The 24247-nt window shown below is 39.6% G+C and overlaps 1 protein-coding gene and 10 non-coding genes across 11 annotated transcripts in view; 8 read left to right on the forward strand and 3 right to left on the reverse strand.

Annotated features, from left to right (window-relative positions):
- Positions 1 to 24247, forward strand: part of LOC132118917 (putative nuclease HARBI1) — a gene marked incomplete at its 3' end in the record, with an annotated part of 265948 nt that overhangs the window by 99422 nt on the left and 142279 nt on the right. The gene's annotated exons all lie outside the window — the stretch shown is intronic.
- trnae-cuc (transfer RNA glutamic acid (anticodon CUC)) lies at positions 2279 to 2350 on the reverse strand. Its single transcript has one exon. It is a non-coding gene; the product is annotated as a tRNA-Glu (tRNA).
- Positions 3621 to 3696, forward strand: trnan-guu (transfer RNA asparagine (anticodon GUU)). Its single transcript is given in 2 exon segments — positions 3621 to 3657; positions 3661 to 3696. It is a non-coding gene; the product is annotated as a tRNA-Asn (tRNA).
- Positions 3802 to 3873, reverse strand: trnae-cuc (transfer RNA glutamic acid (anticodon CUC)). Its single transcript has one exon. It is a non-coding gene; the product is annotated as a tRNA-Glu (tRNA).
- trnae-uuc (transfer RNA glutamic acid (anticodon UUC)) lies at positions 4921 to 4992 on the forward strand. The gene has a single exon. It is a non-coding gene; the product is annotated as a tRNA-Glu (tRNA).
- trnae-cuc (transfer RNA glutamic acid (anticodon CUC)) lies at positions 5259 to 5330 on the reverse strand. The gene has a single exon. It is a non-coding gene; the product is annotated as a tRNA-Glu (tRNA).
- trnay-gua (transfer RNA tyrosine (anticodon GUA)) lies at positions 9668 to 9755 on the forward strand. Its single transcript is given in 2 exon segments — positions 9668 to 9704; positions 9720 to 9755. It is a non-coding gene; the product is annotated as a tRNA-Tyr (tRNA).
- Positions 10347 to 10418, forward strand: trnae-uuc (transfer RNA glutamic acid (anticodon UUC)). Its single transcript has one exon. It is a non-coding gene; the product is annotated as a tRNA-Glu (tRNA).
- Positions 11627 to 11714, forward strand: trnay-gua (transfer RNA tyrosine (anticodon GUA)). The gene is given in 2 exon segments: positions 11627 to 11663; positions 11679 to 11714. It is a non-coding gene; the product is annotated as a tRNA-Tyr (tRNA).
- trnae-uuc (transfer RNA glutamic acid (anticodon UUC)) lies at positions 23572 to 23643 on the forward strand. The gene has a single exon. It is a non-coding gene; the product is annotated as a tRNA-Glu (tRNA).
- Positions 24113 to 24185, forward strand: trnar-acg (transfer RNA arginine (anticodon ACG)). The gene has a single exon. It is a non-coding gene; the product is annotated as a tRNA-Arg (tRNA).

Consider the following 24247-nt stretch of genomic DNA (forward strand, 5'->3'; position numbering starts at 1 on the left):
TTACCTCGACAAATGGGCGCCGGCCTTGGCGCAATGGATAACGCGTCTGACTACGGATCAGAAGATTCTAGGATCCACTCCTGGCTGGCTTGCTCTGTGCTTGTTTTTCTCCGGCTTATTTTGTTGTTGTTTTTTTTCTCTTCAGAAGAAATCCAGAAGAAAAGGCAAATCTTCAGGCATTCTTCTTTTTTCCCAAAAAAGACATATTCTGCATACCCTTTCCGATGTCTAGGGAAGACACGGACATGCTTCGGTATTGCCGTTCGTCTCACAAGCACTCCGACAAGCTCGGCGATTATAGGGGAAATAAACTGCAGCCTGGCAGCCAGTTGATTTTCGAATGAACAATTTCATCGCTACTCTGTAACTGCTTCATTACTTTGAAGGGTATAATGCCATGTGGTTTTGATGTCATTGGCTTGCCATTTTGAAGCCTTATCACTAATTGCCACCTGGACATTTAGAATAAGTTGTAAACTGAGTTAAACTGAAGGAGCAAATAATCAGCAACTTTGCCGATTAAAAATTGGTCTCACTTTCATTGTTACCCTCACAATGTCATTTTTGTATCTTGACAGAGTGACAATAGGCAGTTTTTCCTCTAGATAACGGTTGCCGTGTGTGTTTTCAAATGGATGACACAAGTATTTTCACCTGGAAAAGAGCATAATTACCAGTTTGAGGTATCAATTCAGCAATCACAGGAATCTGCCCAAATAAACTGAACTCCCGGGGTGAGTAAAAAAAAACAGATCCTTTGAATGCATACAACACTATATAATTCAGAAAACCGTCCTTTTGGATAATTCTTGTTTTGCCAATTTATTATCACATTGTTACAGTCGCAGACCTAAAGCAACAGGCCACTAGGGACTGTAGGTTGGAGTGTTGGCAATCCTTAGCTTGCCACTGTCTCATCTAAAACCAACAACTCTGTAGCAATCAGGTGTCTTTACTAGCGGTGGGTCAGTGGCGCAATGGATAATGTGTCTGACTATGGATCAGAAGATTCTAGGTTCAACTCCTGGCTGGTTGCTCTGTGCTTGTTTTTCTCCAGGTTATTTTGTTGCTGTGTTTTTTTCTTCTTCTCCAAAATCCAGAAGAAAAGGCAAATCTTCAGGCATTCTTCTTTTTTTCCAAAAAAGACATATTCTGCACACCCTTTCCGATATCTAGGGAAGACACGGACATGCTTCGGTATTGTCATTCGTCTCACAAGCACTCCGACAAGCTCGGCGATTAAAGGGGAAATAAACTGCAGGCTGGCAGCCAGTTGATTTTCAAATGAACAATTTCATCGCTACTCTGTAACTGCTTCATTACTTTGAAGGGTGTAATGCCATGTTGTTTTGATGTCACGGGCTTGCCATTTTGAAGCCTTATCACTAATTGCCACCTGGACATTGAGAATAAATTGTAATCTGCATTAAACTGAACGAGCGAATAATCAGCAACTTTGCGGATTAAAAATTGGTCTCACTTTCATTATTAATCTCACAATATGTCAATTTTGTACTTTGTCAGACCGATGATAGTCAGATTTTCATCTAGATAACGGTTGCAATGTGTGTTTTCAGATGCATGACACAAGTATTTTCACCTGGACAAGAGCTTAATTACCAGTTCAAGGTATCAATTCAGCAATCACAGGAATCTGCCCAAATAAACTGAACTCCCGGGGTTAGTAAAAAAAACAGATCCCTTGAATGCATACAACACTATATAATTCAGAAAACCGTCCTTATGGATAATTCTTGTTTTGCCAAATTATTATCACATTGTTACAGTCGCAGACATAAAGAGACAGGCCACTACAAGATCCTGCGCCCACACTGACCACATGTATGGAAAGTGCGCCAGAAGCCAATGGCCAGTTTAAGGTTTCCAAATCCCATATGGTCTAGCGCTTAGGATTCCTGGTTTTCACCCAGGCGGCCCAGTTTTGACTCCCGGTATGGGAACGCATGCTCCTTTTTGATTCCCTCGTCAAAAATCCAGCACATCTTCCTGCACCAGAAGTGACTTTTTGGCCAGCAGTAGAGCTACAAGACCGTGATATGTCGAGGTTCTGTCTAACACTTTGCCCCTTCGAAAGCTCAGCTGGTAGAGCGGAGGACTGTAGGTTGGAGTGTTGGCAATCCTTAGGTCGCTGGTTCGACTCCGGCTCGAAGGAGGTGTTTTTTTCAAGTGCTCAGCATTTTTTTGGTTTGGAGCTGGCTTTCTCGCAGCTGTTAGCAGAGCTTGAATTCGCAGTCCACAATTGGAAGCCAAAAGAGCTTTCCCTGACCGGGAATCGAACCCAGGCCGCGGAGGTGAGAGCGCCGAATCCTAACCACTAGACCACCAGGGAGGGGCTGGTGGGCTGGTGGGCTGTTGGGCTGGTGGGCTGGTGGGCTTACCTCCTGAAAACAAGGTGAGAATAAGCAGACAGCAATGCTTGCCACTTTCACATCTAAAACCAACAAGTCTGTAGCAATCGGGGGTCTTTACTATTGGTGGGCCAGTGGCGCAATGGATAAAGTGTCTGACTACGAATCAGAAGATTCTAGGTTCGACTCCTGGCTGGCTCGCTCTCTGCTTGTTTTTCTCCGGCTTATTTTGTTGTTGTGTTTTTTTTCTCTTCTCCAAAATCCAGAAGAAAAGGCAAATCTTCAGGCATTCTTCTTTTTTTCCAAAAAAGACATATTCTGCACACCCTTTCCGATGTCTAGGGAAGACACGGACATGCTTCGGTATTGCCATTCGTCTCACAAGCACTCCGACAAGCTCGGCGATTATAGGGGAAATAAACTGCAGGCTGGCAGCCAGTTGATTTTCAAATTAACAATTTCATCGCTACTCTGTAACTGCTTCATTACTTTGAAGGGTATAATGCCATGTGGTTTTGATGTCATGGGCTTGCCATTTTGAAGCCTTATCACTAATTGCCACCTGGACATTTAGAATAAGTTGTAAACTGAGTTAAACTGAAGGAGCGAAAAATCAGCAACTTTGCCGATTAAAAATTGGTCTCACTTTCATTGTTACCCTCACAATGTCATTTTTGTACCTTGACAGAGTGACAATAGGCAGTTTTTCCTCTAGATAGCGGTTGCCGTGTGTGTTTTCAAATGGATGACACAAGTATTTTTACCTGGAAAAGAGCTTAATTACCAGTTCGAGGTATCAATTCAGCAATCACAGGAATCTGCCCAAATAAACTGAACTCCCGGGGTGAGTAAAAAAAAAACAAATCCCTTGAATGCATAAAACACTATATAATTTAGAAAACCGTCCTTTTGGATAATTCTTGTTTTGCCAAATTATTATCACATTGTTAAAGTCGCAGACCTAAAGCAACAGGCCACTACAAGATCCTGCGCCCACACTGACCACATTTATGGAAATTGCCCCAGAAGCCAATGGCCAGTTTAAGGTTTCCAAATCCCATATGGTCTGGCGCTTAGGATTCCTGGTTTTCACCCAGGCGGCCCAGGTTTGACTCTCGGTATGGGAACGCATGCTCCTTTTTGATTCCCTCCTCAAAAATCCAGCACATATTCCTGCACCAGAAGTGACTTTTTGGCCAGCAGTAGAGCTACAAGACCGTGATATGTCGAGGTTCTGTCTCACACTTTGCCCCTTTGATAGCTCAGCTGGTAGAGTGGAGGACTGTTGGCAATCCTTAGGTCGCTGGTTCGACTCCAGCTCGAAGGAGGTCATTTTTTCAAGTGCTCACCATTTTTTTTGTTTGGAGCTGGCTTTCTCGCAGCTGTTAGCAGAGCTTGAATTTGCAGTCCACAATTGGAAGCCAAAAGAGCTTTCCCTGACCGGGAATCGAACCCAGGCGGCGGCGGTGAGAGCGCCGAATCCTAACCACTAGACCACCAGGGAGGGGCTGGTGGGTTGGTGGGCTTACCTCCTGAAAACAAGGTGAGAATGAGCAGACAGCAATGCTTGCCCCTGTCACATCTAAAACCAACAACTCTGTAGCAATCAGGGTTCTTTACTATTGGTGGGCCAGTGGCGCAATGGATAACACGTCTGACTACAGATCAAAAGATTCTAGGTTCGACTCCTGGCTGGCTCGCTCTGTGCTTGTTTTTCTCTGGCTTATTTTGTTGTTGTGTTTTTTTTTCTCTTCTCCGAAATCCAGAAGAAAAGGCAAATCTTCAGGCATTCTTCTTTTTTTCCAAAAAAAAAAAAAATTCTGCACACCCTTTCCGATGTCTAGGGAAGACACGGACATGCTTCGGTATTGCCATTCGTCTAACAAGCACTCCGACAAGCTCGGCGATTAAAGGGGAAATAAACTGCAGGCAGGCAGCCAGTTGATTTTCGAATGAACAATTTCATCGCTACTCTGTAACTGCTTCATTACTTTGAAGGGTGTAATGCCATGTTGTTTTGATGTCACAGGCTTGCCATTTTGAAGCCTTATCACTAATTGCCACCTGGACATTGAGAATAAATTGTAATCTGCATTAAACTGAACGAGCGAATAATCAGCAACTTTGCGGAAAAAAAATTGGTCTCACTTTCATTATTAACCTCACAATATGTCAATTTTGTACCTTGACAGACCGATGATAGGCAGATTTTCATCTAGATAACGGTTGCAATGTGTGTTTTCAGATGCATGACACAAGTATTTTCACTTGGACAAGAGCTTAATTACCAGTTCAAGGTATGAATTCAGCAATCACAGGAATCTGCTCAAAAAAACTGAACCCCCGGGGTGAGTAAAAAAAAACAGATCCCTTGAATGCATACAACACTATATAATTTAGAAAACCGTCCTTTTGGATAATTCTTGTTTTGCCAAATTATTATCACATTGTTACAGTCGCAGACCTAAAGCAACAGGCCAATACAAGATCCTGCGCCCACACTGACCACATGTATAGAAAGTGCGCCACTGGCCAGTTTAAGGTCTCCAAATCCCATATGGTCTAGTGGTTAGGATTCCTGGTTTTCACCCAGGCGGACCGGGTTCGACTCCCGGTATGGGAATGCATGCTTCTTTTTGCTTCCCTCCTCAAAAATCCAGCACATCTTCCTGCACCAGATGTCGAGGTTCTGTCTAACACTATGCCCCTTCGATAGCTCAGCTGGTAGAGTGGAGGACTGTAGGTTGGAGTGTTGGCAATCCTTAGGTTGCCGGCTCAAAGGAGGTCTTTTTTTTCAAGTGCTCACCCTTTTTTTGGTTTGGAGCTGGCTTTCTCGCAGCTGTTAGCAGAGCTTGAATTCGCAGTCCACAATTGGAAGCCAAAAGAGCTTTCCCTGACCGGGAATCGAACCCGGCCCACGGCGGTGAGAGCGCCGAATCCTAACCACTAGACCACCAGGGAGGGGCTGGTGGGCTGGTGGGCTGATAGCCTGGTGGCCTGGTGGGCTTACCTCCTGAAAACAAGGTGAGAATAAGCAGACAGCAATGCTTGCCACTTTCACATCTAAAACCAACAACTCTGTAACAATCAGGGGTCTTTACTATTGGTGGGCCAATGGCGCTCCATGTCACCTGTAGGTCGTGGTTATTCTTTGTTATGACAGCCAATCACGTTCCCGGCTGCAACCATGAAATTTATGTTTTAGCCAATCAGCGCTCGTATCGCAACCGCTAATTGGCCAATCAGCGCTCGTATCGTAACCGCGAATTAGCCAATCAGCGCTCGTATCGCAACCGTGATTCCGCCCAGTAACAACAAGAAATTGACCAATCAGCGCTCGTTCCTCAACCGTGATTCTTCATAGTAACAAGTTATCAACAACAATTGATAACGTCAAGAACCCCCGGAGACTTGCGGATCACGGCTGAAGAAGAAGATAACGGTCATCGATTAATTTCTAACCAACATTTGCAATGTAAGTGAATCTTTTATCAATAAAAAAGTAACACTTACAATACTGTTGCACAAATATCCATTAATTTATCCTTAACGAATGCACAGATAATCATGAGTTAATGTAAATGAATGAAGGGCTAACTTAAACCATAAATTAATGATTACTACATCAGCAACTAATAAACATTCTATATGTTTCATAGATAAATTAATAAATACAATTTTATTAGTTAAATTTACTTTAATGTATTAGTTCCATAATAACATTACATTAACTAATGACGTAAATGTATATTTTAATTACTACAGTGGCCGAAGCTATTTACTTCAACTTCCAGTTGTCAGCTTTAACTAATCATTAGCTAATGATTTTCAAAGAAATCAATTTATGACTTTACATGTTGAGGTAAAGAGGTATTAACCAATTGTTAATATGTTATTGTGGTTATGGATTTTTTTTAAATTAGTCATGTACCTCAACAAGTAAAGTTAAAGTAATAACATAATGATATCTTTACAAATTATTATCTAATGATTCATTAATGATATAATTTTACACTGTTAGTTAATATAATATGTTATTAAGGAATGGATACATTATGACACATTTAACTAATAACAACAATTTATTGATTTCTTTATCTATGAATCATGTGAATATTTGTATTCACTGATGCTATCAAAATTTCCTAAATTATCTTTCATTTTTAATTATTTTTAATTATTTCATTTAAATTATCTTTCTTTTCATTTTCTTTTCATTTTGCAACTAAACATAAATTATTAGTTGTGATTTACGTTTAATTCTGAATATATATTAGGTTGCTAAGTATGTTACATTGAAATAATTAATTTAGCAGAAACAAAGCAATCATTTCTTAAATCGGTAAAATCATTTTGTATCAATATGTTGTGTCAAATAATTTGTCTTTTACTGTACTTTAGTAAGTAGCCATGTAATAAGCGGGATAATATGCAGTCATTATTGTGAATAAAATCTGACTGGCTGACTAACAACACCCTGTAATAATTCCACAACACAGTAATCCAGTAGAGACCTGATTTATTGATATGACATTTTAACATCAATCTAAAAACAAAACAAAGAAAGAAAACATAACTATGGGCAGATTTTATCAATGAACATTTAGACAACACAAAGCAAAACAGACTAAGAAAGGGAAAATAAAAATAAGATCACACAATGAAAACAATCTTACATTAATAATATGTATCCTGTTGTAATTTGCAGGTGTTTCGTTGGGGCTCATAGTCCTGCACAGTGGCCTGACTTCAACCGAGTGGTGGAGGCCATTTTCACAAGGCTCTGTGCTCTCTACCCAAACGTGGTGCGCTGTGACGGAGTGAGGGTGTCCCGCTTCACTGTGGTAGCATGTGCTCACAAGTACATCCAAGAGTGCATCCTCACCAATGCTAAGGTAATGAGTGAGACCACAATCCAGCTCCCAGAAGTGAACGCTGCAACAGTCACACAATGGTGAGTAAATAAGCATTGTCACCACTAAGCCTAAACTTAGTTTAAGCCTAAAATTTGTTACCCATTCTCAGTGGGGAACGTACCCAAGAAACACTTCTCAAATTTTTTTGTATCATCAGCCTTAATGTAACCATGGCTGCTTTGCAGGTCTAGAAACAAATCAACAAGAGTTCAACTTCTGTTTTCTTCTTCATTATGAAAGATAAGATTTATGACATGGATCAGCTGTCTTCAGCAGACTGCAAGAATCAATAATTCATAATACAATGTTAATCTCAATAAAGTAGCCATTTCACAAAAGCAGTAATACATTAGACGACTGCTGTGTGATCTCAGCTGTGTCATGCTGCTGCGTCATAGTCATGACAAATAGTAGTTGATCTTTTGTATTGCTTAAATGTTTATTAATATCTGTTGTTTTATGTTTCCCAGGTTCAGCAGGCGTGGCAAGTCACAGGAAAAGGAGATTTTGAAGCAGGGTATCCAAGCCCGAGACGCACCCATGGCAGGACCCGAGACGCTTCCTGCAGCTATGCAGAAAGGACCAACTCTGTATCCAGGCAATTTGGCTCAGCCTCACCTTTTTATCCTGCCACCAAACACTGCTGGGAAGGCAAAACTTAAGGGGAGGTCGCAACCCCAGGCCATCTCCCACGCTCCAACATCACATCAAGGCCTTCCTGTCATTGCATCAGCACTACTCATCTCTCTCCCTTTCATTTTACCATCTGTGCAGCTTCCTACAGTGAAAGGCACTTAAGCGCCATCCTCTACAGGTACCTCACAGGTGATGTTCTTCAACCTCCCATTACCTTCAGCTTTGCAACCATCAGCTCAGACACAGACATCCGGTCAAGATGTTCCTTACTCCACTCAGCAATACAGAAAGAGAAAACTGGAGAGGGAGCGCACTGGAACTGTCACAAGAAAATATGTGAAGAAGACAGACATCATTCTTTGCAGAAAGTGTAACAAAGAGAGAAAGCCACCATCACATCTTCAGTACTTTGGCAACTGGTTCTGCAAAGAGTCTGAGACTCAATCATATGGTGAATGGAGGGCTGTGCTGCAGGAACGAGGTTATAGATGAAGAAAAAAAGGAAATGGCAACCCTACAGCTTCTTAAAACTGCTATTTCAGCACGTGATATTTTTATTTGGTAACTTAATGTTTGCTTTATAGTGCAATTTAATAGTCTCCAACAATGACAGCTTTCTCTAAAATGTGTAATTACTGTGTGTTTCCTCTGCTGCATGCCTCTGTTGGAAAAATATTTGATACCATTATATATATATGGTATGTTTATGTTTTTATTATTATCATTATTTTGGTTTTGGTATATTTGATTTACTATTTTTTTAGGGGCGAATATGTCATAATTGCACTACTGTGGTCCATTTTTGTTTTGATATACTTTTTTTTGGCTAACATGTCAAAATTGCACTACTGTGGTAGATGTTTGTCTTGGTTTACTATTTATTATTTTCTTAGTCTGATGTCAAAATTGCACTGCAAATGTTTGTTTTGGTTTGATATTTATTATATTTTTACACTGATATGTAAAAAGTTTACTACTGTGGTAAACATTTTTGGTTTACTGTTTATTATTTTTAATTGATGTGTCAAAATTGCACTACTGTTCTAAATGTTGTATTGGCTTTAAAATGTATATGGAGATTAAAAGGGTTGTTAATATTTGCCCTCACACTATTGTTATTGTGTTTGTTTTGGTTTGATATTTATTATATTATTTACACTGATATGTAAACATTTTACTACTGTGGTAAACATTTTTGGTTTACTGTTTATTATTTTTAATTGATGTGTCAAAATTGCACTACTGTTCTAAATGTTTTATTGGCTTTAAAATATATATGGAGATTAAAAGGATTGTTAATATTTGCCCTCACACTATTGTTATTGTGCCTTTTGTGCCGGGGAGAGTAAAAAAAACAGATCCCTTGAATGCATACAACACTATATAATTCAGAAAACCGTCCTTTTGGATAATTCTTGTTTTGCCAAATTATTATCACATTGTTACAGTCGCAGACCTAAAGCAACAGGCCACTACAAGATCCTGCGCCCACACTGACCACATGTATGGAAAGTGCACCAGAAGCCAATGGCCCGTTTAAGGTTTCCAAATCCCATATGGTCTAGCGCTTAGGATTCCTGGTTTTCACCCAGGCGGCCCAGGTTTGACTCCCGGTATGGGAACGCATGCTCCTTTTTGATTCCCTCCTCAAAAATCCAGCACATCTTCCTGCGCCAGAAGTGACTTTTTGGCCAGCAGTAGAGCTACAAGACCGTGAAATGTCGAGGTTCTGTCTAACACTTTTCCCCTTTGATAGCTCAGCTGGTAGAGCAGAGGACTGTAGGTTGGAGTGTTGGCAATCCTTAGGTCGCTGGTTCGACTCCGGCTCGAAGGAGGTCTTTTTTTCAAGGGCTCACCATTTTTTTGGTTTGGAGCTGGCTTTCTCGCAGCTGTTAGCAGAGCTAGAATTCGCAGTCCACAATTGGAAGCCAAAAGAGCTTTCCCTGACTAGGAATCGAACCCGGGCCGCAGCGGTGAGAGCGCCGAATCGTAACCACTAGACCACCAGGGTGGGGCTGGTGGGTTGGTGGGCTTACCTCCTGAAAACAAGGTGAGAATAAGCAGACAGCAATGCTTGCCACTGTCACATCTAAAACCAACAACTCTGTAGCAATCAGGGGTCTTTACTATTGGTGGGCCAGTGGCGCAATGGATAACGCGTCTGACTACGGATCAGAAGATTCTAGGTTCACTGGAATCTGCCCCAAAAAACTGAACCCCCGGGGTGAGTAAAAAAACAGATCCCTTGAATGCATACAACACTATATAAATCAGAAAACCGTCCTTTTGGATAATTCTTGTTTTGCCAAATTATTATCACATTGTTACAGTCGCAGACCTAAAGCAACAGGCCACTACAAGATCCTGCGCCCACACTGACCACATGTATGGAAAGTGCGCAAATGGCCAGTTTAAGGTGTCCAAATCCCATATGGTCTAGCGGTTAGGATTCCTGGTTTTCTCCCAGGCGGCCTGGGTTCGACTCCCGGTATGGGAATGCATGCTCCTTTTTGCTTCCCTCCTCAAAAATCCAGCTCATCTTCCTGCACCAGACGTCGAGGTTCTGTCTAACACTTTGCCCCTTCGATAGCTCAGCTGGTAGAGCGGAGGACTGTAGGTTGGAGTGTTGGCAATCCTTAGCTTGCCACTGTCTCATCTAAAACCAACAACTCTGTAGCAATCAGGTGTCTTTACTAGCGGTGGGCCAGTGGTGCAATGGATAATGCGTCTGACTACGGATCAGAAGATTCTAGGTTCGACTCCTGGCTGGCGTGCTCTGTGCTTGTTTTTTCTCCAGCTTATTTTGTTGTTGTGTTTTTTTTTCTTCTCCAAAATCCAGAAGGAAAGGCAAATCTTCAGGCTTTCTTCTTTTTTTCCAAAAAAGACATATTCTGCACACCCTTTCCGATGTCTAGGGAAGACACGGACATGCTTCGGTATTGCTTTGAAGGGTGTAATTCCATGTTGTTTTGATGTCACGGGCTTGCCATTTTGAAGCCTTATCACTAATTGCCACCTGGACATTGAGAATAAATTGTAATCTGCATTAAACTGAACGAGCGAATAATCAGCAAATTTGCGGATTAAAAATTGGTCTCACTTTCATTATTAACCTCACAATATGTCAATTTTGTACTTTGACAGACCGATGATAGTCAGATTTTCATCTAGATAACGGTTGCAATGTGTGTTTTCAGATGCATGACACAAGTATTTTCACCTGGACAAGAGCTTAATTACCAGTTCAAGGTATCAATTCAGCAATCACAGGAATCTGCCCAAATAAACTGAACTCCCGGGGTGAGTAAAAAAAACAGATCCCTTGAATGCATACAACACTATATAATTCAGAAAACCGTCCTTTTGGATAATTCTTGTTTTGCCAAATTATTATCACATTGTTACAGTCGCAGACCTAAAGCAACAGGCCACTACAAGATCCTGCGCCCACACTGACCACATGTATGGAAAGTGCGCCAGAAGCCAATGGCCAGTTTTAGGTTTCCAAATCCCATATGGTCTAGCGCTTAGGATTCCTGGTTTTCACCCAGGCGGCCCAGGTTTGACTCCCGGTATGGGAACGCATGCTCCTTTTTGATTCCCTCCTCAAAAATCCAGCACATCTTCCTGCACCAGAAGTGACTTTTTGGCCAGCAGTAGAGCTACAAGACCGTGATATGTCGAGGTTCTGTCTAACACTTTGCCCCTTCGATAGCTCAGCTGGTAGAGCGGAGGACTGTAGGTTGGAGTGTTGGCAATCCTTAGGTCGCTGGTTCGACTCCGGCTCGAAGGAGGTCTTTTTTTCAAGTGCTCACCATTTTTTTGGTTTGGAGCTGGCTTTCTCGCAGCTGTTAGCAGAGCTTGAATTCGCAGTCCACAATTGGAAGCCAAAAGAGCTTTCCCTGACCGGAAATCGAACCCAGGCCGCGGCGGTGAGAGCGCCGAATCCTAACCACTTGACCACCAGGGAGGGGCTGGTGGGCTGGTGGGCTTACTTCCTGAAAACAAGGTGAGAATAAGCAGACAGCAATGCTTGCCACTGTCACATCTAAAACCAACAACTCTGTAGCAATCAGGGGTCTTTACTATTGGTGGGCCAGTGGCGTTCCATGTCACCTGTAGGCCGTGGTTATTCTTTGTTATGACAGCCAATCACGTTCCCGGCTGCAACCATGAAATTTATGTTTTAGCCAATCGGCGCTCGTATCGCAACTGCGAATTGGCCAATCAGCGCTCGTATAGTAACCGCGAATTAGCCAATCAGCGCTCGTATCGCAACTGTGATTCCGCCCAGTAACAACAAGAAATTGACCAATCAGCGCTCGTTCCTCAACCGTGATTCTTCATAGTAACAAGTTATCAACAACAATTGATAACGTCAAGAACCCCCGGAGACTTGCGGATCACCGCTGAAGAAGAAGATAACGGTCATCGATTAATTTCTAACCAACATTTGCAATGTAAGTGAATCTTTTATCAATAAAAAAGTAACACTTACAACACTGGTGCACAAATATCCATTAATTTATACTTAACGAATGCACAGATAATCATGAGTTAATGTAAACGAATGAAGGACTAACTTAAACCATTAATTAATGATTACTACATCAGCAACTAATAAACATTCTATATGTTTCATAGATAAATTAATAAATACAATTTTATTAGTTAAATTTACTTTAATGTATTAGTTCCTTAAAGGAATAGTTCGCCTAAAAATGATATTCAAGCCATGATTTACTCACCCTCAAGCCATTCGAGATGCATATGTCAATCTTTTTTCAGACGAACACATTTTCAGTTATTTTAGAAAATGTTTTAGATCTTTCAGTGGTTATAATGTGTAGCTATGGGGCTCACCTCTTTGAAGTTCCGAAATTTGCATGCATCCTTCTCAAAAGTAATCCATCCGGCTCCAGGGGGGTAAACGAAGGCCTCTTGATGGTAATCCGTGCGGTTTTGTCGTAAAAATATACATATTTTAAACTTTATAAACGAAAATATCTGGCTTCCGGCCACGGTCGACGCGCGTTCATGGGAGAAGGATGTCGGCGTATGACGTATGGCGTATCGTAGGAAGTGTCGTGACGTAGAACGAACGCGCCAGCGCAGCCAGAGAGCAGAGCAAAACAAAACTCCACTCGGGATTTCCGTGAAGAGTTATTTGATTTAGCTATACTTAAGTTTTTTATTAGGCTTAAAATGTTTCGGGCCTGCATCTACCCTGGATGCTTAAACATATGTAAAACTGTAAGGTTACGCGCGCGGGCATCAAAGGAAGATGCACCAGTAGCATTTCACCGATTCCCAGTACATGATTCTGAGCAATTGCAGTTATGGCTGCTCGCTATTGGTTGGGATATAAATACACCAAAGGAAAAACTCTTGCAATATCGGATGTGCAGTGAACATGTCAGTCCAGACGATTACGAGGCAAAGATTGGAAAAACAAAACCACTTCTGAAATCGTCAGCCGTGCCTGTACCTGTGCTGCTTTTCCCGCAAAATCCGGTATGTATTGAGTACTCTGTACTGTAGTGTGTATTATTTTGTGTATTGATTGTGATGCTACATGTAAGGGATAATGTATATGCAGCAGGTTGTTATATAAGTCCATACGGTCTTGTATCACACATTAGGGACTTATTTCACGATTACAATCGTCTGTCTGTACATTACATCATAATAAGTAAGTTAAGGGACATTAAACATTTTATTTCCTAATTTTACCGAATACTAATTAAGTTCTAGTTAACGTTTTAAGATAAGACATGACGTTAAAATATCATGGACACACTTTTCTGTTGTATAAATATTTAATTTTTCTTTTAAAATGTAATCATGTACAATCTATTGTTGTAGGAAGCACAGGGGATCCTGATGTTACTACTCAGTCAAGTCTCTGTTACACAGTTACACAAAAGGATCAGGAGACAGTTGTCCTGGGTGCATCAGCATTTTTTGAAGGTGTTCCACAGTCAACTCCAGTCAAACATAGCAGCAAAGAAGAGAATGAAGGAGTTGTGGCAGGACTCAAATTGATGCTTAAAAGTCCAGAATCAATTCCAAGAAGGACAGGTCCATCAACATCTGGGACATACATTGCCTTCCCCCCAATACGTTTCTATCAGTCAGTAAGTACTCATATGCGTTTTGTCACGCAATGTTTTGCCCAGTTGTCGTGTTGTTTGGATTATGTTGTCAAACAGTGGTTTACATAATTACTTTTAGTTAAATTACTTTCACTTTAACCTCTACATGTATGTAAACATGTACTATTGCATTATGAATTGTTTTAGGAAACACCAAGGGATCCTGCTGTACAGGCTCAGCCAAATCTGCTTTGCACTTCACCTGAAAAAGATCAGGAGAAAGTTGTCCTGGATATATCAGCACTAGAGGGTGTTCCACAGTCAACTCCAGTTAAACATAGAAGCAAAGAAGAGAATCAAGGAATTATGGCTGGAATCAAGTTCACGCTTATAAGTCCAGAATCATTTGACAGAAGGACAGGTCCATCAACTTCTGGGACATACATAGCCTTACCCCCCATAAGTTTATATCAGTCGGTAAGTACTTAGTAAGTGTTTTATCATGCATTTTTTTTCAAGTTATGATAGTTATGTCAGTTGTGATATCTAAATATCTAAAAAAAAATTCTAATTATTACTAGAAAAATGTATCTATGTGTAGATTATAATAATGTGTGATTTTACACACTATTTTTATAATTAAAAATTGTGATTACAATTTACTGTCTGTCACATAGGATCAGACATCACAGACTGAACTACAATCTGAAGATTGTGATCTCGATATCAGCATGCTTTCAATGCAATGTCCATCAGACAAGGACTCAAGTTTTGTTCCTGCCAGCTCAACATCATCAACGTCAACTACAACTACAGAGGACGATAGAGAAAATGAGAAGTGGAAGGAAAGAAAATGGATCGTAAACGAATCAAATGTGATGAAGATGTTTAGAAGATGTCAGGATTGTGGAGCACTAATTACTGGAACCGAGAAAAAATCCAATGGGAGCCGTATCGAAGTGCTGTGGGAATGCGAGAACAAACATCAGGGCCGTTGGAGTTCATGTGAAGATGTTCGGGGAATGCCTTTAAACAATCTTCTGGTTTCTGCAAGTGTCCTATTCAGTGGTGCAACTTATGTCAACATTGCTGATTGGGCTGCACTGCTGAACTTACAGGTGCCAAAGAAAACCGCTTTCTATTCAATGCAGTCTTCATACCTCATTCCTGCAGTTGATGCTACTTACAAAGAAAAACAAGCTGGGATTCTGAACGATTTACAGCTTCAAAATGCATTACAGAATGAGGTGCATTTATCTGGGGATGGGAGATCAGACAGGTAAATGAGACACCTTTCTTACAATAATTAAAAGAAATATGAAAAACAAAAAGTTTATTGTTTCATCTTATGTCCTACCTGCTACAGCCCTGGTTTTTCAGCAAAATATAACACATACAGCCTTATGGATGACACAACGGATAAAATTGTACACTTTGAGTTGGTGCAGGTGAGTGTACATGTTGATATATACAGTATAAAATTATGCAAAGTTTTAATTAGTTAACACCACAAATGGTAATATACTTTGTAAAGTAATGTACAAACATACAGAATATTATACTTATTACACCCTAAATGAAAACACTATAAAGAAAGACAAAACCTGTTTATACTTAATATAAAGAATATATTTGTTGTGTCTTAAATTTTTTTAGGTGACAGAAGCATCTAGCTCAGCCGCCATGGAGCCCATTGGGTTTAAAAGAGGCCTAAATCAAATTTTGGAGAAAGGCATCAAAGTAGATGTGTTGACCACTGACAGATCACCATCCATAAGAAAGATCATGCGGGAGGATTATCCATTAATTCACCATGAGTTTGACATTTGGCATGTGGTGAAGGGTAAGAAATTGTGTCAGATAAAATTTAAATCTGTAAATGAACTACACTGTTTTTAATTTTCAAAATTAGTTTGAATGTGAACCTTTACTCAAGGATTACTTTTAGTAATTAAAAAAGTACTTTGTATATATACATTCAATTATATTTTGTGTAATTACCGTATCAATAATGTTTTCTCAGGGTTGCTAAAGAAATTACTGTCCTTGTCAAGATACAAAGACAACAGAGATCTCCAGCCCTGGATCAAGTGCATCTGCAACCATTTGTGGTATTGCTGCTCTAGTTGTGGAGGTGACCCTGAAGTAAGTTTTAATTTGTACACCATATAACATTACAAAGATGATGTAGATTTAATTAAAATTAAATAATGAATTGTTTAACTTATGTTTTGTAGGACTTAATCTGGAAATGGAAGTCAATACTTCATCACATCTCTGGGGAACATAGTTGGACCGAAGATGGCCTAGAACAGAGATGTCTCCATCCTGCCCTCAATCCTGACCAACAGAGACGGAAGAGGTGGATTATGAAAGAGTCTCGTGCATACCATACGCTGGAGAAAATAGTTCTGGACAAAGGTATTTTGAAGGACCTGCAGCAAATGTCCCTGTTTAAGCATACAGGTATGTTACACCAAAATCACATTGTGTGTATATATGGAAAGTGATTATTTAGAACACCAGACTAATTATGTTTCCTTATTTTACAGGCAAGCTTGAAGTTTTCCACTCCATGCTACTTAAGTACTGTCCGAAGAACTTGCACTTTCATTACTCTTCCATGTTTGCACGCACACAGCTTGCAATTATGGATCATAATGAAAATGTACATCGCAAACAGGCCACAACCACCTCTGGTAAGTAAAGAACATTACAACAACAAAAGTTTAAAACAATAGTGAATTCCAAATTATGAAATTTAATGCAAAGTGCTTTTTTTTATGGGTCAGTAGTTTAACATTAGTCTAATAATATATAGTACAGTAACATGTATGTCTTGTTTCTTTCTAGGAGTACAACGCTACAATGTTGTGTTTCCCAAGCACTCCAAGGAGTGGGTAGCTAAGAAACTGTTTGAACCAACCACACAAACATTTAGAGATGAACTGGTTAATGTAGTTCTGGAGTACCGTAGAAACCCAAACATTGTTGTTCCATCTCAACTCACTGTTCCCACATTACCAGCAAACATTGCACGAAAGCCAAAACCTGCCAAAGAAGATGCCATTTCAAAGCACCAGTCAAGATTTTCTAAGTAAAGGCTCTACACAATGCTTTACATAGACTCTTGTGCCTTAGTGGGAATTTAATAAAAGTATTATTGGGCACTGTTTATTATCTTTTTTAGTTTAAAGTTATTTTTATCTAACATTTCCTTGTTTTTTTTATTATATGTCATGTTACATTACTGTTGTCTTGAAGAAAAAGCATTGATGTGATAATAGCAACAGTTTAGAAATTAAAATCAGTAACATTTCTTTTTTTAAAAAAGTATGTGTAATATTATTTATTTCTGAACTTCAAAAGCCACACAGAAATTTTTTAAAAATTTGTATTTACAAAAATTGAAACAAATTTTGTTTACCAGTTAAACACAAAATAAACATGGTTGAATCAATGTAGTTGTTGAATTAAACATCACAGGAAACAAAGTATATGAAATATATGTATTTATTCAAAAAAAATAATGTAGTAGGTAGCAGACTTGTACACTACATCATGGCAAAGGCATCATCTGCTTCTCTGAAACCCACATAGGATCCAGACTGGGATGGGTATTTTTCCCTTATGGCTTGAACAACACAGGAGGGAAGAACTTTACGGTTTCCTCTTCCTAGTTTTTCTCCTTTCAGCATCCATTCAAGCACAACTCGGTATGCTACCAGACGAAATTGACTGTAAAATAAATGCAATTTGTGAATAACATAGATCAGCCGCACCTGTAATAACATCTTACTTGCACAAAACGAAACTTACTCCACCGTTAGTCTGCCCCCGGTTCCTTCAGGCCTTGGACGACGTCTCCAGTTTATGCGAGGTAAACGGAAGATAACTTCAAGAACCCTTTGGCTCAACAAAGGCGGAAAGCCATCATCTTCTGTAACACAATTGGACTCAGTCATCTCAATAGCGGCATCAATGGCTTCCAAAGTTGGCATTCCAGTTTTCCATTCATGGCAGCAAACACTCTCGACCTCTGTTGGCATGGCCTCACATCTCCTGCATGAGCACCACCATGTCTCCCGGACTCTCTGTCTATTTGAGGCTGTTAGTTGTGCCACTGCTGATGCAGCCGCCTCCATATGCCTGAGTTCTTCATCACTGTACTCCGGTTCAAACAGATAGGGCTGAGCCAAAAACTGAATATCCTCTTCTCTAATATCAAAATCCTCCGACATTTTCTTTTAAATACTCTTTTATATAACTCTTCACGGAAATCCCAAGTGTAGTTTTGTTTTGCTCTGCTCTCTGGCTGCGCTGGCGCGTTCGTTCTACGTCACGACGCTTCCTACGATACGCCATACGTCATACGCCGACATCCTTCTCCCGTGAACGCGCGTCGACCGTGGCCGGAAGCCAGATATTTTCGTTTATAAATTTTAAAATATGTATATTTTTACGACAAAACCGCACGGATTACCATCAAGAGGCCTTCGTTTACCCCCCTGGAGCCGGATGGATTACTTTTGAGAAGGATGCATGCACATTTCGGAACTTCAAAGAGGTGAGCCCCATAGCTACACATTATAACCACTGAAAGATCTAAATCATTTTCTAAAATAACTGAAAATGTGTTTGTCTGAAAAAAGATCGACATATGCATCTCGAATGGCTTGAGGGTGAGTAAATCATGGCTTGAATATCATTTTTAGGCGAACTATTCCTTTAATAACATTATATTAACTAATGACGTAAATGTATATTTTAATTACTACAGTGGCCAAAGCTATTTACTTCAACTTCCAGTTGTCAGCTTTAATTAATCATTAGCTAATGATTTTCAAAGGAATCATTTTATGACTTTACATGTTGAGGTAAAGAGCTATTAACCAATTGTTAATATGTTATTGTGGTTATGGATTTTTTTTAAATTAGTCATGTACCTCAACAAGTAAAGTTAAAGTAATAACATAATGATATCTTTACAAATTATTATCTAATGATTCATTAATGATATAATTTTACACTGTTAGTTAATATAATATGTTATTAAGGAATGGATACATTATGACACATTTAACTAATAACAACAATTTATTGATTTCTTTATCTATGAATCATGTGAATATTTGTATTCACTGATGCTATCAAAATTTCCTAAATTATCTTTCATTTTTAATTATTTTTTTCATTTTTAATTATTTTTAATTATTTCATTTAAATTATCTTTCATTTCACAGGGTTTACAAATTTTTTTTTAATATATATATATATATATATATATCTGAAACTAGCTGAAATATCACCTACAACTTTTTTTGTTTAGTAACCTGACACCTTCATGACTAGCTTATCTTGGTTATAACATAAATTATTAGTTGTGATTTACGTTTAATTCTGAATATATATTAGGTTGCTAAGTATGTTACATTGGAATAATTAATTTAGCAGAAACAAAGCAATCATTTCTTAAATCGGTAAAATCATTTTGTATCAATATGTTGTGTCAAATAATTTGTCTTTTACTGTACTTTAGTAAGTAGCCATGTAATAAGCGGGATAATATGCAGTCATTATTGTGAATAAAATCTGACAGGCTGACTAACAACACCCTGTAATAATTCCACAACACAGTAATCCAGTAGAGACCTGATTTATTGATATGACATTTTAACATCAATCTAAAAACAAAACAAAGAAAGAAAACATAACTATGGGCAGATATTATCAATGAACATTTAGACAACACAAAGCAAAACAGACTAGGAAATGGAAAATAAAAATAAGATCACACAATGAAAACAATCTTACATTAATAATATGTATCCTGTTGTATATTGCAGGTGTTTCGTTGGGGCTCATAGTCCTGCACAGTGGCCTGACTTCAACCGAGTGGTGGAGGCCATTTTCACAAGGCTCTGTGCTCTCTACCCAAACGTGGTGCGCTGTGACGGAGTGAGGGTGTCCCGCTTCACTGTGGTAGCATGTGCTCACAAGTACATCCAAGAGTGCATCCTCACCAATGCTAAGGTGATGAGTGAGACCACAATCCAGCTCCCAGAAGTGAACGCTGCAACAGTCACACAATGGTGAGTAAATAAGCATTGTCACCGCTAAGCCTAAACTTAAAGCAGCTAAGGGCTGATGTTACACGGCAACTTTTTTTGATCAATGCTGCTGGGCAACTTTGGTTAATATTGCCATCAACAGGCAACCAGGTAAGACACAGAGCGCAAGATTGATCTGAAGTATCCAGATTGAAATTTGTTACCCATTCTCAGTGGGGAACGTACCCAAGAAACACTTCTCAAAATTTTTTGTATCATCAGCCTTAATGTAACCATGGCTGCTTTGCAGGTCTAGAAACAAATCAACAAGAGTTCAACATCTGTTTTCTTCTTCATTATGAAAGATAAGATTTATGACATGGATCAGCTGTCTTCAGCAGACTGCAAGAATCAATTATTCATAATACAATGTTAATCTCAATAAAGTAGCCATTTCACAAAAGCAGTAATACATTAGACGACTGCTGTGTGATCTCAGCTGTGTCATGCTGCTGCGTCATAGTCATGACATATAGTAGTTGATCTTTTGTATTGCTTAAATGTTTATTAATATTGGTTGTTTTATGTTTCCCAGGTTCAGCAGGCGTGGCAAGTCACAGGAACAGGAGATTTTGAAGCAGGGTATCCAAGCCCCAGACGCACCCATGGCAGGACCCGAGACGCTTCCTGCAGCTATGCAGAAAGGACCAACTCCGTATCCAGGCAATTTGGCTCAGCCTCACCTTTTTATCCTGCCACCAAACACTGCTGGGAAGGCAAAACTTAAGGGGAGGTCGCAACCCCAGGCCATCTCCCAGGCTCCAACATCACATCAAGGCCTTCCTGTCATTGCATCAGCACTACTCATCTCTCTCCCTTTCATTTTACCATCTGTGCAGCTTCCTACAGTGAAAGGCACTTAAGCACCATCCTCTACAGGTACCTCACAGGTGATGTTCTTCAACCTCCCATTACCTTCAGCTTTGCAACCATCAGCTCAGACACAGACATTCGGTCAAGATGTTCCTTACTCCACTCAGCAATATAGAAAGAGAAAACTGGAGAGGGAGCGCACTGGAACTGTCACAAGAAAATATGTGAAGAAGACAGACATCATTCTTCGCAGAAAGTGTAACAAAGAGAGAAAGCCACCATCACATCTTCAGTACTTGAACTGGTTCTGCAAAGAGTCTGAGACTCAATCATATGGTGAATGGAGGGCTGTGCTGCAGGAACGAGGTTATAGATGAAGAAAAAAGGGAAATGGCAACCCTCCAGCTTCTTAAAACTGCTATTTCAGCACGTGATATTTTTATTTGGTAACTTAATGTTTGCTTTATAGTGCAATTTACAAGTCTCCAACAATTACAGCTTTCTCTAAAATGTGTAATTACTGTGTGTTTCCTCTGCTGCATGCCTCTGTTGGAAAAATATTTGATACCATTATATATATATATGGTATGTTTATGTTTTTATTATTATCATTATTTTGGTTTTGGTATATTTGATTTACTATTTTTTTAGGGGCGAATATGTCATAATTGCACCACTGTGGTCCATTTTTGTTTTGATTTACTTTTTTTGGCTAACATGTCAAAATTGCACTACTGTGGTAAATGTTTGTCTTGGTTTACTATTTATTATTTTCTTAGTCTGATGTCAAAATTGCACTGCAAATGTTTGTTTTGGTTTGATATTTATTATATTTTTACACTGATATGTAAACATTTTACTACTGTGGTAAACATTTTTGGTTTAATGTTTATTATTTTTAATTGATGTGTCAAAATTGCACTACTGTTCTAAATGTTTTATTGGCTTTAAAATATATATGGACATTAAAAGGATTGTTAATATTTGCCCTCACACTATTGTTATTGTGCCTTTTTGTATTCTCACAATATTTGTAAATGCATATATATTTGCACTGCTGTTATAATTTTTTTATTGACTTTATATTTGCAAATTAAAACGGTTGTTAATCTTAATCTTTGCACTAGTAATGTTTTTGTGCCTATTTCTCACTGTATTTGAAGTTGCAAATTTTTTTAAGTATTCCAGTATTACATAACAATAAAACACACACACACAAAAACAGGGACTTTCAGAATAAGTCAGAAAATATAATAATATAATGTTATACTGTAAAAAATAATATATTATACTTTAAAAAATGAGTTAGTTAGCGCTGCGTTATTCATGTATTTTGTTGTGAAAATGCACAAAAACACAAATCATGTATTTGTTGCAATGAATATTCACGTTTTGTCTGTCAAATCATTTCGACTTTTTTTATCCAGTGACAGCTTGATGCTTTTGTCCATATAAGGTATTTCCTGTAGCGTGCGTCACATAGTGGTCACGAGCTGGTACTTTTACGAGTCTGTTTTGGACTTTGTGCGAGAGAGCGCCCTCCAGCGTCCGGTATGAATGAAACATACACAACGTGAGAGTGTTTACTTTGGACAGTTCCCAAATTAAAGTGGGGGGGACGAATTTACGTTCGATTAAATTACGGGGGAGAATGATGATTACGTACGCGTGCATCAGCAGCGTCAAAGCGGACACATTCCAGGAATTCCATCACTGTTCGGAGTGTGCCGCGAACTCGCATCCCTATGCGTCTTTTAGGATCTTTACCTCAACTAATGGGTGCCGGCCTTGGCGCAATGGATAACATGTCTGACTATGGATCAGAAGATTCAAGGTTCGACTCTTGGCTGGCTCGCTCTGTGCTTGTTTTTCTCCGGCTTATTTTGTTGTTGTGTTTTTTTTCTCTTCTCCAAAATCCAGAAGAAAAGGCAAATCTTCAGGCATTCTTCTTTTTTTCCAAGAAAACAAGCACTCCGACAAGCTCGGCGATTAAAGGGGAAATAAACTGCAGGCAGGCAGCCAGTTGATTTTCGAATGAACAATTTCATCGCTACTCTGTAACTGCTTCATTACTTTGAAGGGTGTAATGCCATGTTGTTTTGATATCACGGGCTTGCCATTTTGAAGCCTTATCACTAATTGCCACCTGGACATTGAGAATAAATTGTAATCTGCATTAAACTGAACGAGCGAATAATCAGCAACTTTGTGGATAAAAAATTGGTCTCACTTTCATTATTAACCTCACAATATGTCAATTTTGTACCTTGACAGACCGATGATAGGCAGATTTTCATCTAGATAACGGTTGCAATGTGTGTTTTCAGATGCATGACACAAGTATTTTCACTTGGACAAGAGCTTAATTACCAGTTCAAGGTATCAATTCAGCAATCACAGGAATCTGCCTAAAAAAAATTAACCCCCGGGATGAGTAAAAAAAACAGATCCCTTGAATGCATACAACACTATATAATTCAGAAAACCGTCCTTTTGGATAATTCTTGTTTTGCCAAATTATTATCACATTGTTACAGTCGCAGACCTAAAGCAACAGGCCACTACAAGATCCTGCGCCCACACTGACCACATGTATCGAAAGTGCGCCAATGGCCAGTTTAAGGTGTCCAAATCCCATATGGTCTGGCGGTTAGGATTCCTGGTTTTCACCCAGAAGGCCCGGGTTCGACTCCCGGTATGGGAACGCATGCTCCTTTTTGTTTCCCTCCTCAAAAATCCAGTACATCTTCCTGCACCAGATGTCGAGGTTCTGTCTAACACTTTGCCCCTTCGATAGCTCAGCTGGTAGAGTGGAGGACTGTAGGTTGGAGTGTTGGCAATCCTTAGGTTGCCGGCTCGAAGGAGGTCTTTTTTTCAAGTGCTCACCATTTTTTTTGCTTTGGAGCTGGCTTTCTCGCAGCTGTTAGCAGAGCTTGAATTCGCAATCCACAATTGGAAGCCAAAAGAGCTTTCACTGACCGGGAATCGAACCCGGGACGCGGTCGTGAGAGAGCTGAATCCTAACCACTAGACCACCAGGGAGGGGCTGGTGGACTGGTGGGCTGGTGGGCTTACCTCCTGATAACAAGGTGAGAATAAGCAGACAGCAATGCTTGCCACTGTCTCATCTAAAACCAACAACTTTGTAGCAATCAGGGGTCATTACTATTGGTGAGCCAGTGGTGCAATGGATAACACGTTTGACTACGGATCAAAAGATTCTAGGTTCGACTCCTGGCTGGCTTGCTCTGTGCTTGTTATTCTCCGGCTTATTTTGTTGTTGTGTTTTTTTTCTCTTCTCCAAAATC

The sequence above is a fragment of the Carassius carassius genome, chromosome 38 (assembly GCF_963082965.1).
Source record: "Carassius carassius chromosome 38, fCarCar2.1, whole genome shotgun sequence".
Taxonomy (NCBI): Eukaryota; Metazoa; Chordata; class Actinopteri; order Cypriniformes; family Cyprinidae; genus Carassius; species Carassius carassius.